This window comes from Strongylocentrotus purpuratus, unplaced genomic scaffold (assembly GCF_000002235.5).
Source record: "Strongylocentrotus purpuratus isolate Spur 01 unplaced genomic scaffold, Spur_5.0 spur5_scaffold_3, whole genome shotgun sequence".
Lineage (NCBI taxonomy): Eukaryota > Metazoa > Echinodermata > Echinoidea > Camarodonta > Strongylocentrotidae > Strongylocentrotus > Strongylocentrotus purpuratus.
In genome coordinates this window covers 19750189-19767660 of record NW_022145609.1, presented here as the reverse complement: position 1 = coordinate 19767660, position 17472 = coordinate 19750189, and positions in this window count along the sequence as shown.

Genomic DNA, 17472 nt, shown 5'->3' with positions numbered 1-17472 from the left:
ATGTCCCTCTCATGATTGTGAGAAGCTGCCGCTCTTTAAGCCCGGTAATGACCAGGCTACAGAACACGAAGCCTCCGCCTTGCTTCAGGTGCAACAAGCCCGGCTGAAAGCGCAAAAAGAAACAGAAATCGCGCAAGAAAACAGCCACAAGCCATTCAGTCATGATATGCTGCAACATTTGCAGAGAGTAACAATGCCGCCCTTTTACTTTTAAGCAAACATGTCGAAAGCAGGTGATCAACTCTTGAAACAACTACAAAACCAATCACGATCCAAAGAGAGAGGGAAAAAAGAGAACTTCTATATACACCAATCACCTTGGATCGTGGGTTATAGAAAGGTTGTGCGACAAATAAACTATTGTAGATCTAGGTATCATTGTCCGAGATCGAGGGACTTTGTGAGAAAATTCAGAAGAAGAATCCAATGACGAATTCTGAAATAAAACGGAGCAAAGGGATAACAACGAAAGACAAACTCAATTCAGGACTTTGCGTAATCACGCACCAGGTATTATCTAAGGTAGATATCAAAGAAGCTTATCCTGGTAACGTAATACATGTGTTTATGTTCCCTCGAGCTTCATCTCCTAGAACCTTCGAGAAATTAACTGTTTTGGCATCACTCCAGGTGAAGTGTCAATGATTTGGAATTATGTTAAACTATGGACCTACTAAAGGGAGTAGTATAGCTACATTTTTGATGGAACTATGTATAAAGAGACGTGTGCACAATGTAATAACGGTTTTTCTTTCTCTCTTCTTTTACTGTTAGACTTTTTTGTTCTTGCCTATTGTTTCGGATCTACCATCCTCGTTTTGTTCTGCGTTTATGATTGCTCTCCTATTCAACAAGTTCTGTTTCAACTCGTGTCACTTGCATTTCTCTTTCCTTTTTTCAAGACAATGAAGGAAGAACATCTCGGATCTTAACAGTCATAGCATTAATAGACATGCGACAAAGAAGTTTTAGTAGTGATCATGAAAATTAATAGAAAGAGAATATTTTATACATAATAATATCAAAATCATTATCTACAAATTACAAGTCCAGAAAAACATGTTTGGCGCTGAGTCTTAGGGTAAACAATCTTCTTGTGTCTTCTCATACGTGTAAAAAGCCGCTTTTTCGTTTTTGCAACCAGGAGCGGATCGAGGTTTTTTTAATGGAGGTAAGGGGGCACAATTCAGATAAACTAATCTGTGACAAGCAAGCCTCCCCCTGAAGAAAAACAATTAAAGCACCTATGCATGCTGGGGTGTTGTATATGAAAGCGGACACAAAACATGTATAATTTTTTTCTTTGTTCATTCAAGGGTTGCATGATAAGGTCTTAAAAGGGGGCAGCGTGTGCCCCTCCCCCGTCCACTACTGGTGCCTAAAAACTTAACCAAAGCTGCAAATCATGTTTAACATTTATCCTTATTCACCTGCTAGTACTTGAACGAACAGATTACTAATCTTCTTACAAAACTGCCCCTTAAGAAAGAAAAAATGAGGCAATATTCGTCCGGTACAAAGAAATTACACGAAACTGACAGGGTATGTGATTGACACGTCGTATTAACGTTTCATCTTCCTGGCTTTGTCCAAGAATGACGTTGTTTTTGCCACCTAAATTCTGCGCGCACTCAAAATTGAAATAGCTGGGGTCCCTTTCTTCTGGGTTTTGCATGTTTTTATTTCGGAATGAGGAGATTAAGGGAAGAAATAGCCATGTCGAGCGGGGGCCAGACTTGGCTTACACTCACCACAACAAACTAGAAGGCGTCGTGTCATTCACAAATGAAGTCTACGATATACAGAACCCTACAGGTTATGATTTATGAACATGGTTTGGATTCCAATTTTGTTGCCTTGTTCTCTTTAGTATCCGTAGATAATTTGTATTTAAAAGACACATGGATAACTAAACATTTTGTTTACATATTTTATATTTCCTTCAATTCCATTGCTCACATCGGTAGGATTATTGTTTTAGACCTTCATTGCAATAATCATTTTTGCTCAATTTTACTCAATTTCATATTGTGTCTAATTGGGCAAATATTCTATTCAACCGTTTACTAATTAGGATATATCTATGAAGAAACATCTATCTAGTATATTGGCTTCACTGATCAATGATTTTTGTTTCCCCTAAATAAACAATGCATTGTTTTATTTCAAATTTGATTAGAAGGAGGTACGTTTTGATAGGTATATTTGAGATGAATCGGTGTCTGAAAGCACAGCCTAACCGAGGACAGTGTGACGAGCTTCACAGGGGAAAGGTAGGCGAAATGGAGCAAAATAGTTTATACTTGGATTAGCCCGGTGCAGAGATCGACGGATTAACGCGCTAATCCCGGCGGTGTCGATGTCGCAAAGTCGACGGGATCAACCTCGCCGTCCAGATCTGGGCTTAGAGAATTGCCCGCATCGAACACGATCGACCTCGCAGAGGTGTTCGTTTTGGTCACGACGGAGGTGTTCAGGCACGGGCGTAGGAAAAAGGAAAAACGAGAACGAGAAAAAGAAAGAGAAAGAGGAAGAGAGAGAGAGAGAGAGAGAGAGAAAGAGGAAGAGAGAGAAAGAGAGAGATAGAGAGAGTGGAAAGTGTGACAAACATACACATCAAAATGACAGGTAGGGGTAAAAAGGGGAAAATGATACAAGGGAAGAGGATGGGAGGTGAATACAAGAGCAAAAGGGAGGGAGAAAAGAGAGACAGATAGAGAGAAAGATATAAAGGGAGAGAGAAAGAGAGAGAGAGAGAGAGAGAGAGAAGGGGGAGGGGTTGGGAGAAGTGGGATAAGAAGGCAAATAGAAGTAACGATTGAAACCATTTTTCTTTAGATTTAGCGGATGCAGGATTTTCAAATGGGAGGGCGCCCAAGTCTGAAAAAGCATTAATAAGCAAATAGGAAAAAAGTAGAATAACAATATCAAAAACCCCACTAAAATCAACTCCCAGACAAATTAATAAACAAAAGGTTGTTACATTTTCAGGTGCCCATTCGGTCTAAAGGAGGGGAAGGTGGGCGGGGCGGGAAGGAAGGCGGCCCTACAAATCTACGCCTGGTTGGGCCATTTCGCAAGGTGTTTTGCATACAGGTACAGAAACAAATATGGAAGTCGAGGGCAGACACTGAATTTTTAACGAAACGAGACATGGATGGAGAGAGAGAGAGAGAGAGAGAGAGAGAGAGAGCAAGAAAGATACAAAAAGGGGAACAAGTAAAAGAAAAAGAAAGGTATGGAAAGGGAGATTGGTTGTAGAAAGAGGCACCTAGTCAGAGGTAAACGAAGACGCCGAGACAGAATTTGCATCTCGGAGCGGAATTTGCCTAACGATTGAGTTTCGCCACGGTGATTATCCCGGAAAATAAACATCGGCGTGACATCCCGAATTCCTTCTGATGACTTCATCTTCATCTCTTCGTATCACCTTCTCATCTTCAAGGTTTTGTCTCTATCTTCAGGATACTTTTCATCACAGAATGATTTTTCAAAAAATCGATTCTTACAAAAAAAGAGAAAGGAGAACTTTATATTTTCGTCTGATGCGCTTTTGCGACAATTGCCGTGATAACTTGGCGGCCACTTTGCTGCACTAACCCGATTCAAACCGTCAAGCCTGCATTAGACTTTGTCACTTTTCATTAAAATATACTGTAAATCACAAATCAGTCCCTAAATAATATTTAGATTGGAGGAAAGAATAATCCATCGATTGTCCTTCTTTTTCTCTGTCTCAATTTTTTTTTTTTTGGGGGGGGGGGGGGAGGGGGATGGAGTTGTGTATACCTTCTCTTTCTCCATATCTAATAATTATTTGTCTTTCTCCATATCTAATAATTATTTGTCTTTCTCCATATCTAATAATTATTTGTCTTTCTCCATATCTAATAATTATTTGTCTTTCTCCATATCTAATAATTATTTGTCTTTCTCCATATCTAATAATTATTTGTTATTATTATTTGTGGGATTGAAGATTTGAATGTTGTAAAGATATACAGTATACACCATGTACATGACCCCTGGTAGAACCACGGAATATATGGCGCTTTTCCACAGATAATTAGGATAATAGTTAATACCTTAAATTCATAATACTATATTACAGAAAAATTAAGTTCGTAATTATATGTAAATAATACTGTTAATCACATTTTGACAGTTTTTAATAATTTTGTATCATACATTACGTTTACATGTTCTTTGTTATTCAGTTACTGTATTTGGAAAAATGCAGATATAAAGTAAAAAGAAATAAAATCGGTTTATTCATGGTAAATGAGTGTCTGATGAGTGATGGGTCTATTTGGCTTTACCAAAAAAAAGACTGTATAGAAAATAATGAATAGGTGAAATGAACCTTAACAATTTCTAATAAAATTCGCAAAATAAAATGAATGAGTAAAACTAAAACTAGATCTACTTCGTTGTTTCTTATGTGTGTGTAAAGAGACATAAATACTATCCTATAAGTAGAAAATCTGATAATGGTTCAACCTATTGTGTGAAAGTGAATGAGTACAATAAATGTTAAATCTACTACCATCAACACCAGGAGAGGACCATGGATTTGGTATTATGAAAATTAAATATCTTGTTTTTTAAATTGTATTCAAAATACATGTTTCAATAATACATAATTCAAAACAATAACCCTCCATCCGAATAACAAACAAATTGACCCATCCAATCTATTCAAAAAAGTATTAGATATAGAACATTTCCCGTGCAGTTACAAATCGCTGCAAACATTGCTCCATCATTTTGTGAGGGCCATTTAAACAATAATATATCACTTTAAAAAGATAAATATAGAATTCTTCAAAAAATAAAAGACATATTTTCACATATAGAACAGTAAACTGATTTCATACGAAGTTGAATCAGAGCATCCTCGTCCCATTATTGCATTGGTTGCCGCACTCGGGGGGTAGGGGCAGAATGATGGCGGAACAAAAAAAGCGCCAGAATGCATTATGATGGCAGGCAGACGTGCAGACGTCCCACTCGTCAGGCCCATCATGTACCGTCTAGTCGCTAGCTGGCACGAGCAGTGAGATCATGCACCTATCATAGACGAAATGACGAGCATCCATGTCAAAGCATTGTCATAATGGGAGGCGACTGAAACGGACTCGGTCGCATAATATTGACGTTGCAAACCGGTGGTGGGGTAGGGTTACCGCCTCGGCGCATCGCCCCGCTCCGTCGGGCTGGATGCAGCCCACTCGAACCCTGTTACCGAGCCCACCGCTTGGGGCTATTGCTGCTACCGAGTAGGGGTGTGTGTGTGTGCGTGTGAGAGAGAGGGAGGGGGTGAGTGTAGGTGTATGTGCTTGGCGTGTCGAATTGTAGGCTTTCAATGAACGCTACGCCATCTGGACCAAATTCGTTACGTTTCTGTTTTGTTCTTCTCTTATCGCAATGGAATATTAAGAGAAACGAATGACTGACCCTTTTTTGTTTTAAGCAATATAGCCCCCATTTAAAATTGTAATGAGGATTATAGATCTGAAGTGAATTTGGGAAGGATGGCATTATTTTACTTAAAGGGTGACCTTTTTGTATGTTTAGCATGTTACTCATATATTTTATATTACCCTCAGTAGACTCGTTCAACCTTCTTCATTGTTACACAATTTGCTGATAAAGATAAGTCACGGAATAAAACGCTTAAAGCCCCTCTAAAGTGTTGGGAGCCCCCCCCCCCCCCCCCCCCCCCCCAAAAAAAAAAAAAATGTGCATGAAGACAAAATTGATAAGAGAATACATAATTTGGGTACTCTGTTGTACGCAGAAAACGTAAATTTTGTATTCTTTCATCAATATTCGACTTCAAACACATTTGTTTTGAAAATGATTGCAGAAATGTGTCTTAAATGACATCCTCTTTCACATTTTGATACAATTTAAGTGAAATTTTGCAATCAAACTTTGGGGCTCCCAACATTTAAGAGGGGCTTTAACCGGTATAGAAAGACACATTGGGCTTGTTCAGAATAAGTTTAAAAAAATCATAATAAATAAATAAGTAAGAATAGAATAAATAAACAATGTGATAAGAAAGAAATAATGATGGTAATGAATGAAACAGCGGCGTCGCTTGAACATGTCTAAAGTGGGGAGATCCCGCCAATTTCACAAACAACCCCCCCCCCCTTAACAAAAAATATATATTATATAATATTGCGACAATAAAAAGAGGAGATTCAAACCCCTCACCCTCTAGCGTCGCACCAGATGATGATTATGCCAATGACGATGGTGATGACAATAATTAGAGCGATGAAAATGATGGTGACGATGTGGATAATGAAAACGACGACAATGGTGATAATAACATGATGTTGATGATAACGAAAATGATTATGATTATGATGATTATGATTATGATGATAATGATAGCGACCGCGTTGCTGTTGGTGAAGATGGTGATGATATAGGGGTTTCGACAACAAAATAGGAAAATATTATTGGGAGAATCGGGAGGAAGAGGCGAGGGAATTAGAGGAGACGTGTTCCCTGTGCTAAAAAACAATTGAGTATTGCATAACCTTTTGCTTGTGGAAGAGGTAGGGGAGATGGAAGAAAGGAGGGGAAGAAGAGCAATGAGGGGAGGAGGAGGAGGAGGAGGAGGAGGAGGAGGAGGAGGAGGAGGAGGAGGGGACGACTTCTTAAAAGACTGTACTAAATTATCCACCAGGCAAACTATTGATGAAACGAGGCGCGTGCCCTGTGGCGAAAACTAAGCTGGAAATAGGAGGACAAACTCAGCATGACCGTATTCTCGGGATACCCGTTCGTCTAAAGATGTATCTCTTTTTAAGCTACACGGTGACTCAAGAAAAATAAGAAAATTGTATTTTCCACTTTTATTCCTCAGGGGCACTCAGCTGCCCATTAGAATGTTTGAAACAATAAATGGCGCCACACAAGTGATGTGGATCATCCTCATCATTTAATGTAACCATGGTTACTACATTGATAATGATAATTATAGGCCTACTAACAGTGGTAGGAGTAAAATGCATGACTTATTTCCGCCTTTCACTAATGTTGATGAAAGCGCTAGGCTCTCTAGACTAAACACAATTTAACTAGTTTTTAGGTTACGATCAGGAATATCCAAACATCAGGAATTTATCACTTTTTTTAAAAACAACAAACCAACAGTCATCGACAATGAATAATACATAACAAGTCTACATCTTTCTTAGATCTGGTTTGTACCAACTTCGATTCCGCTTACTTTGGTCTAACGTTAGTAACGATATAATGTATTTAATGCCTTTACTCCAAACACCAAAAGAGACGCCAACTAGTGGCGATCGCATCATGCTTCAATGAGCGCAATGATCACGTGATAAAAATGCATTGAGTAGGCGCCACGAACAAGACCACACCCATCCAACCCGATGGCGGTTATGTTTTATGCATGCTAAACGCTTATAGTTATTGGAGTACATCAAACAAAGCGAATTAAACAATATGAAAACATTACAACCATCATTTACTCATACACGAAGATTAAACATTGCATCCTTTCTCCCTTAATAGATCTTACTGTATGCCTCTTTTTATCTTTATTATCAATTTTGTTAAACTGCATCACTCTTCGTTCCGTCGCTCTGTCTTTCACTCTCTCCCCCTCCCCTCCCCATTCTCTATCTCTCTCTCTCTCTCTCTCTCACTGCCTTTTTTGTGTGTACATCTCTTCCTCTCTTCCTCTGTAGCAATCAGTGAACCATCAATATGTAATGACGTATAACTTCAATATGCATCTCTCACCACATCTCTTCCCGACTCTGTCCACGTCGAAAAAAAAACTTCTGGCGCACCATGTAGTGGCCGAACCGAACGGCTTAGATCAATCACAATTTACAAGCAACAGCGCTCACGCCAAAGGTGTACATTTCTTAATTCGATGAACACCCTTGTCCAAATTGTTTCTGTAAACGAGTCCAATGAAACATCAGTCGTTGGGTGACGTGTCGCCGGGACAGTTCTTGAAGGCGCGTAACGAGCCCGTTTGCGCCATGTATCGCTCGCAGGGCTCAGCTGCGCGTCGAGGCCGGCTATACCAAGGACATACAGTCATTGCGCTCAGATTGGTTCTCTCCCCAATTCTCAACTCTAACCCAGTATGAAGACCGTCGTCACGGTATATAGTTTTAATATTAATAATAATGATAACAATAATAATAACAATATAATTATATGTTGTTCACCTCTGACCATGTACCTTTTACCCACTTTAGCATGCTGTTACTTTTTGCAGGCTATCAATTTCTAGAATATGACCCCCCCCCCCCAAACAAAACTATCACTATTGTCGACGCTTCACATGAGCTGCAAATGTTATGCAGTTTAAAAAAAACACTTAATCTTTATAATTATGTAACTTTTTTGTTATTTTTTCTCCTTATGATAAATTTCGATATACATTTCTTTAAAAACAAATGAAAAATAAATCATTTAATTGGTGTATTGCTTTTTTGTATATTTTAAATGTTATCATAAATTGTGCATTGTATCTACTAATATGATTTTGAAGTTTGTTGGACATAAAAAATAAATAAATGAAAAGAAAATGAAATGAAATATAAATGGTAGTTTTATCAAAGATATCAATAAATATTTTGAACATATGTTGTAAATAGGCACGGTATAATTAAATAACGAGGAAGAACCGCCCTCCTTCTTTCTCCTTACGGGCAATATCGTTTTTAATGACCGGGGAAGATCACATCAAAGATGGAAACACAATATTATGATTAAAAAAGAAATAATGAGTTTTCTCCTTGTTGTTTTCAGGCTAGGTTGGCAGCACGGGGGTAAATATTACAACAAATCGGCAGAATAGAGAGATATAAGACTAGAATATCGCTGCGAGCGCACAGCTGCACGTCTGCGCCGGCTGAAGTTTCTCCTGCGAATCATTCCACAACCATCTTACTCGTTTTCTCTCTTGCCGAAGACACTCCTATGCTAACATATAATCAACTTCTGTGGAAACACGACGCTTGACAACAGCGATGAGCCACTATCGCTGTCACGTCGGGCAAAGCCAAGGAACCGATTGCAAAGCATATCACAAACATTATGTGTAGGAGGAAGAGAAGAGATATATATATGGATTCAGCTTCGACGATATCATTTCGGAATATTTCTCTCCCTCTCCGCCCCCCCCCCCATCTACAATTATTTGAGATGGGATAGGGGCGGTGTGCCTAGCAGCGGATTGAAATTTGGCCGTGTTGAGATGCGTTCATGAGATGACGTTGCCCCCCAGAAGCCCGAAACGGACAACATTTCATCTAGGCTTATAATGAGGGAAGATGAGGAAGGGAATTAGGATGGTATGATTGACGTCCATAATTGTTTGTGTTGACACCACCTTAACTATTAACACATTCGTAAAGAGGCAACGCAAAAGTAAATATTAAGTTAACAACGGTATCTATATGATATCAGTTACAAATGCAAGAATAGAGGGCTGTACTTCGTCAACACTTTGTATTCTTTGTTTTGTTATATCCCTAATCCTTAAAAAATGGAATTAAAAAAAGACCCGGACATGATAATTTTCCCGTTTATCTCTTATATCCATCACTATCACTTAAAATTCACCAAATCCTAATGAAAGCTAGCAAGATATATAGCAATAAACATGAACGATGAGAAAAATGAGGGATGTACAACAATCATTTAAAGGAGTGTCGGGGTCGAGTGCTTTAAGGAGCCTGACTGGAGATGCGAAGGTCGAGGGTTCGAATCCCGACACGGCACTAATATCCGTTGGCAAGATATTAACCTGCACTTGCTACTCTCCACCCAGGCGTTATTAAATGGTTACCCGGTAGGATGCGACCGTCATTGTTGGTCAAACAGTTTTTAAACGTCAAGTTACGCCTGGCTGGAATGCTCCCCATGGAGTGGAGATTGTGCACACAGTCTGGCGGGCAACCTCTGAATCCAACGACCGGGGTAATATCATATATTTAAAGCGCTTACAGATATCGTAGCTGTATTCAGCGCTATAAAGAAGCGGAATATTATTATTATTATTTAGAAATGGAGACGATAATGTGACTCAGAAGAAGGGCGAGAAGAAATTAGAGGTACAAGTTGACCTTACCGCCCCCTCCCCTTTAAAAAAAATTGCCCTCTTTCTCGGTACATTAAAGAGTCGGTCAATATGACCCATCGGGCAATAACATATTCGTTTTATTCTTCTTTACCATTTTTACTGTATTTTCATACAATCGCTTCCCGTGTAATATAGCAAAAATGAAAGGAATTGGAGCAAAGGAACAGGAGAATTGCAGTATAAAAAGAAATCATCAACAAAGGAAAGTAAAGTCGGTCAAAAAAAAACAGACTAAACTTCATTCTTCTTCAATATCTTGAAACAGGTGAAGCCTTCAATAATTGAGAAAAAAGCAAGAAGAAAAACACCCCTTCAATCGAAGAAGGAAATGTAATAATCTGAAAAATATTACACTAGACGTGTGATCTTTCAAGCACTTCATCACCCTCATGTAGCCTATATCACTGAGATAACGGCTCCTCATATTACGCACAATTATCCTTGATATTTCAATGCGGAAAAACCGCGCCCAATTGCACACTATTTTCCTAACCTTTCGCTCTTCTAGTTCTTCTTCTCGAGCGCCGGAAATCAAGAAATTGCTCGGTAGCATTGGAAAATCATCACCCTTTGGGCGTTTGTTCGTTACCGAATACAATTATTGAAAACCTCAGACACATGCCAGAACGCCAGCAACCGATCTTCAAATAGTATGTATACAAACAAGGGGAGTTTTCTTCAATCTTACTTTTCTTTATGATATGCCTTGATTTGATGCGCCGTGAGGGCATTGCCCGGTCGGTTTGAGGGCATTTTTTTTTTTTTGCCTTAGCGAACTTTTGTTGGATTATGTCTTCATGTCTTCGTAATTTTTTCCTTTTGAAAAGGCTGCTGAAATTCGACATTCTTATTTTAGTTATATCTCATGTTCTCACGCATTTATTATTTCAATTTACATATCCAAAAATAACAATAATAATATTCACATTTGTATAGCACTTAATTAATACCACGATTCTAAGCGCTTTACATTGTAATACCCCTGGATTCAATTGCTAATCCGTACATCATAGTGCACACGTTCCGCTCCCTGAGGAGTATTTTACAAGCGCACACATGCCAATCTAACCACGTTAACATTCACGTCCTACAGGGTACTAATTTGGCACCAAAGGACATTAGTGCTGTGGCGGGACTCGAACCGTGAACCATTCGATCCACAGTCCGGTGACGTATCCACTAGACCACGACACCTCTATATCATTTTTAATAGAATATTATGTTTCATCTCACCTTCAATCATAAAGTGACATTGCTTACTCATTTGTATTCCACTATGTCTAACCCCTTCCTTCCAAACAACACCTGTATTCTCTAAATAATGTGTATATTTTACAAAATCCCTCACCCCCTTGTTTACGCCGCAAAACTTGACACTACACAAATCACAGCATATAATGTATATACAGTCAATATATCTTTCGTTTTTTGCAATAAAATCATTCAAATAAAAATAAAAAATGAAACTTCTATACAGATATACGTCTTTAAAAGTTTGAGTTAAAATTTGGTTTCTTTCTTTATGAACTGTCCCCGATTAGACGTCACACAATCATGAACACCCTCGTCCAACCCCTTTCTCTATTTATTTCGCTTGTCCCGGTCATTACACCATGCCATCCATCGCTTTAACGGAAACGAACATGTTGAAACGAGCAATCGAAACTATTTTTAGCCCATCAGACAAGGATGAGAGATCATTCTCCACAGAGGCAGGAAAAATTGTTACATTTCCGCGATCAAACTAAATTGTCTTCTAAACATTACTAACCTTCGTTCAATTCCTACGACAGCACTTAGCATGCTTAGTTTCGCCAATCGATGCTTTGGTATATAAACGCAAAAAATATACAGAGATTAACGACGGAGATGGGTTAGGGATGCCCAACCGCCACTTCGTGTTTGTTTCTCCATTCATATTTCAGTTGAAGGTGCGCACTAATCAAGAACCGCTCGCGTTTATGAGACTCTTGTCAGCCTTGTTCCACATTGATCGAAATAACGATACCTTGTTGATAGCTAAGGGTTATTGGTTTACAGGCTCATCCGGGGTAACAATACCGCGCCAGTATTACCCCGCACATATTGCGTAAAATTGGCCTCAACTGGAGCAGGGCTGTAACAATTACACCTCGGGGAGACCCTATATTGATTTCATGTGTAGTACTGGATGTTATATCCTTTAATCGTGTAATAAGAAGGTAAGCAAACACGATAATGAATGAATGGGACTGGGGTAGGCTATGTTGGCATTGGCGTTGGGATCGGGTTACGTTTGAGCGACGTAGCGTTGTAGCACATTTGACAAAGGGACGGACAAAGAGGGATAAAGATGGAGTTTGGGGCCAGGATTTTGGCGCTCAAAACATAGGATCGAAACTAATCGGCCCCGAAATTATAGGCAGGATGAAATGCATTTGTCAGCCCGTTGATATCGAATTCACTGGGCGTAAAGAAAATAAACAATATTTAGCCTACCTTGATTTTCGACCGAGCTTCTTCCTAATTCCCCCATTTTACACGAACATACAGAGCAATGTCTTCCAATTCAATGAACTTCAGTGTCATCAACCTGACACTAACTCATGCAAGGTTTCAACGACTATTAAAAGTATATAATATCTTTATCATATACCTTAAAGGGATCGTTTAACAATGTTAAATCTGAGATACACGGCCCTACATGTTAACAGTGTCTGCGATATGGTGTAATATTGAAGCCCTAAAAAAATTGCGCTTCAAAATGATCAAGAAGTGCCTCAAAAAAGTAAAAGTCTTTGAGTGACCGGTTTTACCATACTCGTTTTACCCAATAGACTGTAGTGTTATGAAAACCGTCAGGCGAACGGTTTTCAAAATTTGTAATTCCAATCATTAATATCTTGATAATCAGACGGGCGATCGGCTTGTAAAAGTCATGGGGTTCCTGACTGACCTAAAGGTTTATAATTATCATTGCATCATGAGCTAAATCCAGAATTTTGTTTCAGAATCTGAGACAAAGTTACCGGATCCCTTTAAAGGATAAGAGAAGAATCGCATATGATTCAGTATACAGTAGGCCTACCAATCGTTTATTGTGCTTATCATTTTATATATCTTTTAGCAATCTATTCCCCAATCTGAATTTTTTATTCTACCACAAATTCATCAATTATCTGTAACTTTAGAATAGATAGCGAACTGAGGAAAGCTAGAAGTCGATAACTTAAGTTTATATCATTCAGTCACTGCGCGCGATCTGTTTGAATTACATCATTATGATCATAGAAAGATATGAGGAAGATTGGACTAGCGCAGAAGGAGAGATGGAAATATCATTATCGTTATCATCAATAATCACACTTTGTCTTTTAATAATGATAATAACTTTAATCTGGGTTTATATATCGCTCAATGCATTGACGATTTCACTATGCAGGTATATTACCCCGGTTATCGCCCGCACAAAATGTATGCATATTCTCCACTCCCGGGGGAATATTCCAGCCATCTGAGACCGTTTTCGCTACATATTGTTTGGAAGGGCAGTCTATGACACCAAAATGATTTCTCCTTCAAGATCAAGATTCGTCACCTTCAAGAACATACTCCCCAAATACATTTTTCAGCCGCATACCTGACTACGGGAACAGCGCCGTTGAGGGCTAAACAAACTTTAAACATAGGAATGACAAGGAGCAATTGACAGACTGGTCAAAGTGAATGGAATTTCTGTCATGCTTAGGTCAACACTGGTCAATGGGTCATCTGAAAATAATCATGGAATTGGTGAAGAGTTGATGGATGCTCACGAGGTTAACAGTGAAAAGACGATGACGATTAAAAAGAATAAAAACTAAAATAATACAGTCTTGATTGACGGTACAATACAATACAATAAAGTCATATTTATAGCGCTCTTACAAACGAAATGTTGTTTCACAGCGCTTTACATAACAGTTATCAAAGAATCTATCGTTGATCATGGTCATGGTATATTTTTGACGGCTGCTCATGTTGTAAGAACCTTGCTCTTTCAAATACAATACTACCTTTTACATTTTCCATAACTCTACAACAAAAGTACTTCACCCATATCTTCAAGATTCCGCGTCGAGGATCGTGCTTTTTCAAATACAATACTACCTTTTACATTTTTCATAACTATACCATAACAGCACTCCACCCATATCTTCGAGATTTCGCGTCATCCATCCAAAGTTATCTACAGTATAACGCCTAAAACAACACACCTGCATTGGTGTAGCGCGAGTACAGCAAGGAATGGGGGGGGGGGTGGTATGACGGGGGAGGGGAGGGGGGCTGGTATGACGGGGGAGGGGGAGGACACATGGACGATCAGTGCAAGTTATGAAGGTCACCAATAAGGCGAATAGCGCTGGATGATATTTTCTCATTCCAACTCTCCTTTCCTTTCTCTATTTCTTTTGGGCTCTTTATTTACCCCCTCTCCTTCTTCATGCGTTTAAATTCTTATTTGCAATTTGATTGGGGAGCACGCCCCCAATCCCCCCTCCTCCCTTAATGACGACGCCACTGCACACCTGCATACTGTCGGCCTCGAGGACGTGCATGAATCATGGCTGCAGTGACAGTGTTTTGACAAGCAATAACTGGTCAAAAACAAACCAGGGCACTAAGGTCAAGATTGCCTGAAAGAAGGAGGGCATAACTCATCTCGCCCCCAAGCTTATAGTACGATCGTCTTTCAAGTATGCCCCCAATTGACATCCCTCCTTTGCTTTAGGAGTTAGACCATGCTGGACCTCAGTCCAAGAGGCAAGAGTTGTGAATTAAATACTAGAAGATGCATACTGCTCTGTGACGATGATACGCTCTTTAATTAGTAAATTAATGCATGTTTCTTCTCAAACAAAAGGGAAAGTCGTTTGAATTTTCACATTGCCCGAGTTGACACCCCTCCCTGGACCATGGTGGGCCTCAGTTAAAGAGAAGTGAATGAATTATATGAAGTCGAAGTACAAGACATGCACTGTAGTTTGACGATAATGCATAACAATGGTTACAAGACACATCGTTTGCTGATAGCCAGAAGGATGTTAACTCTGTGTTATTGAGTTAATGTCCTTCTGGCTCTTACCAGACGTCACGGACTTTCGATATTGCTCCCTGGTCAACAATAACCGAATTCATAATAACGTAAAATCTGGAGAAACAATGCATAAATCATAACCCTATACCTACACCTCAAGCAACCAAATTTGGTTTAATGGTAGCCAAACTGCAACCCTAACCCTAACCAAATTCTGTGACCAATGGAGCCTGAAGCAAGTGTCACCGGAGCGCCTATCGCCGCACCAAAATGGCATGAATTGAAGTTATGAAGTCGAAATAGCAGTTGCATATAATGTAAATTGATGATAAAACATAATCTTTAAAAAAAAGTTAATACAAGTACCTGCACGTCATTTAAATTACTGTTTATTTTCTTAAAATGACAGCTGAAATTTCACGAAGGTTATGACAAGAGATAGACTGTAACACCATCATTATGAAGAGCTATGAAGAAACTCCAAATCAGTGCAACATTTGTATATTTTTTTGTCTTCCCTCTCTCTCTCTCTAAACACACCAGTGAAAATGTGGCGATGCATCCCTACAATAGACAGACAAGGTATTCCCATGGACCTGTTCTTCTGTTGCTATATCACTGGTTCTAAATATGTGAACTATCTTCTGCAGGTTCAGAGGACATTTAGGATCAAACGAAACCAAACTCGCTCATATGTCAACAAGTTACATTGCCGAATTATGTTTGTGGGCTAATATTTATTTAATTCTGAAATCCAATATTCCTATGAAATGATTCAACGCCGTTCTCACGGGTATATTCTTTCCGAAGAAGTTACTTTCCGAAACCAAAATTTGATGAGATTATGCGCAAGGAGATTTTTGCTATCTCTTCGAATCAACGAACACATCAAGAGACGGTGCGCTAGAATAGAACAGATTGACGGTGCAGATTGAAAGAAAATGGTCATTATTCATCATAACGCCTTGTTGAAACTAGGGGACTCTGGAGTTGTCTGATATCTGAGATGTAAAACACTCATTGACAGAATAAGACCTAACATCCTCATCTTCCCACTAATACTAAAGGAACTACACTGGTTGCCAGTTCGCCAGAGAATCACATCTAAAATATTAATGATAGTTTACAAAGCTCTAAATGGTCAAACTCCTAGTTACGTTACTAAATTGTTGCATATCAAGTCTCAAACTCATGGTCGTAACCTTCGTTGTACACAAGACACATTTATGTTGCAAATACCCCCATATAAAACCAAAGTAACCCCCGGGGACCGGTCATTTCTTTGTGCTGCCCCTAGATTATGGAATAAATTACCACTAAAAATAAGGAAAGCCACATCACAAGTTAATTTTAAATCAAAACTGAAATCTCACTTGTTCATATAGCATGTATAGCACATCATTTACGAGCTCTTGCAGCGCAGTAGAATATATCCCCATAGTTACTGCGCTTTACAAATGAATATTATTATTATTATCATAGTTGTGCACAAAAGATAATAATAATAATAATAATAATAATAACAACAACAATGATAATAATATCACTAACTTTATGATTATGATTTTAGGAACAATGAGTCATCATCTTCTCCTGGTAATGTAGTATTCTCTACTTTCCATGCTATAGCATCACCAAAACCATATAGCTACCTTTTAACCATGGACCTAGTAGGTCCATGCTTTAATGCTCCTACATTGTATATTTCTACACACCTGGCATAAGTGGAATTCCATCGTAGCTTAGTCATAAAACATGGTTTGCAGTCCACATGTTTAGGATTGCATTAAGAGTCAGCCCAACAGTGTATAAATCATGTAAACCACGCTTGAAATCAATTTAAAAGAATCGTATCACTTTCATTTCATTTACAGAAAACAAGAAAACAGATACCCAATTAATCGAACATGCTTTAGTAATAAACAAGACACTATAGTATATAAGACTCCCAACAATAATGTTTAAAATTTATGGTGGCGGTACAAATGTATGTTAGTTCTAAGAGCAGAATAATAAGCAAGAGAGGTAGGCCATGCTCGTAATAGTTGAAAATAAGAATACTTTCAAACGCAAGAGTAACACTTTCTTGTAGCTGATCACTACAATATCAAGCGCTCAGAAACGTAGTATAATCATCGATTAACTGATTACACTTATGATCCACACATTGTAGTGAGATTTAGAATTTCGACACATCGTTGATAGTGTTGCTGACAAAGGGGGGGGGGGGGGTGCTCGGGTCTGACTGTAGGCCGATATCCTG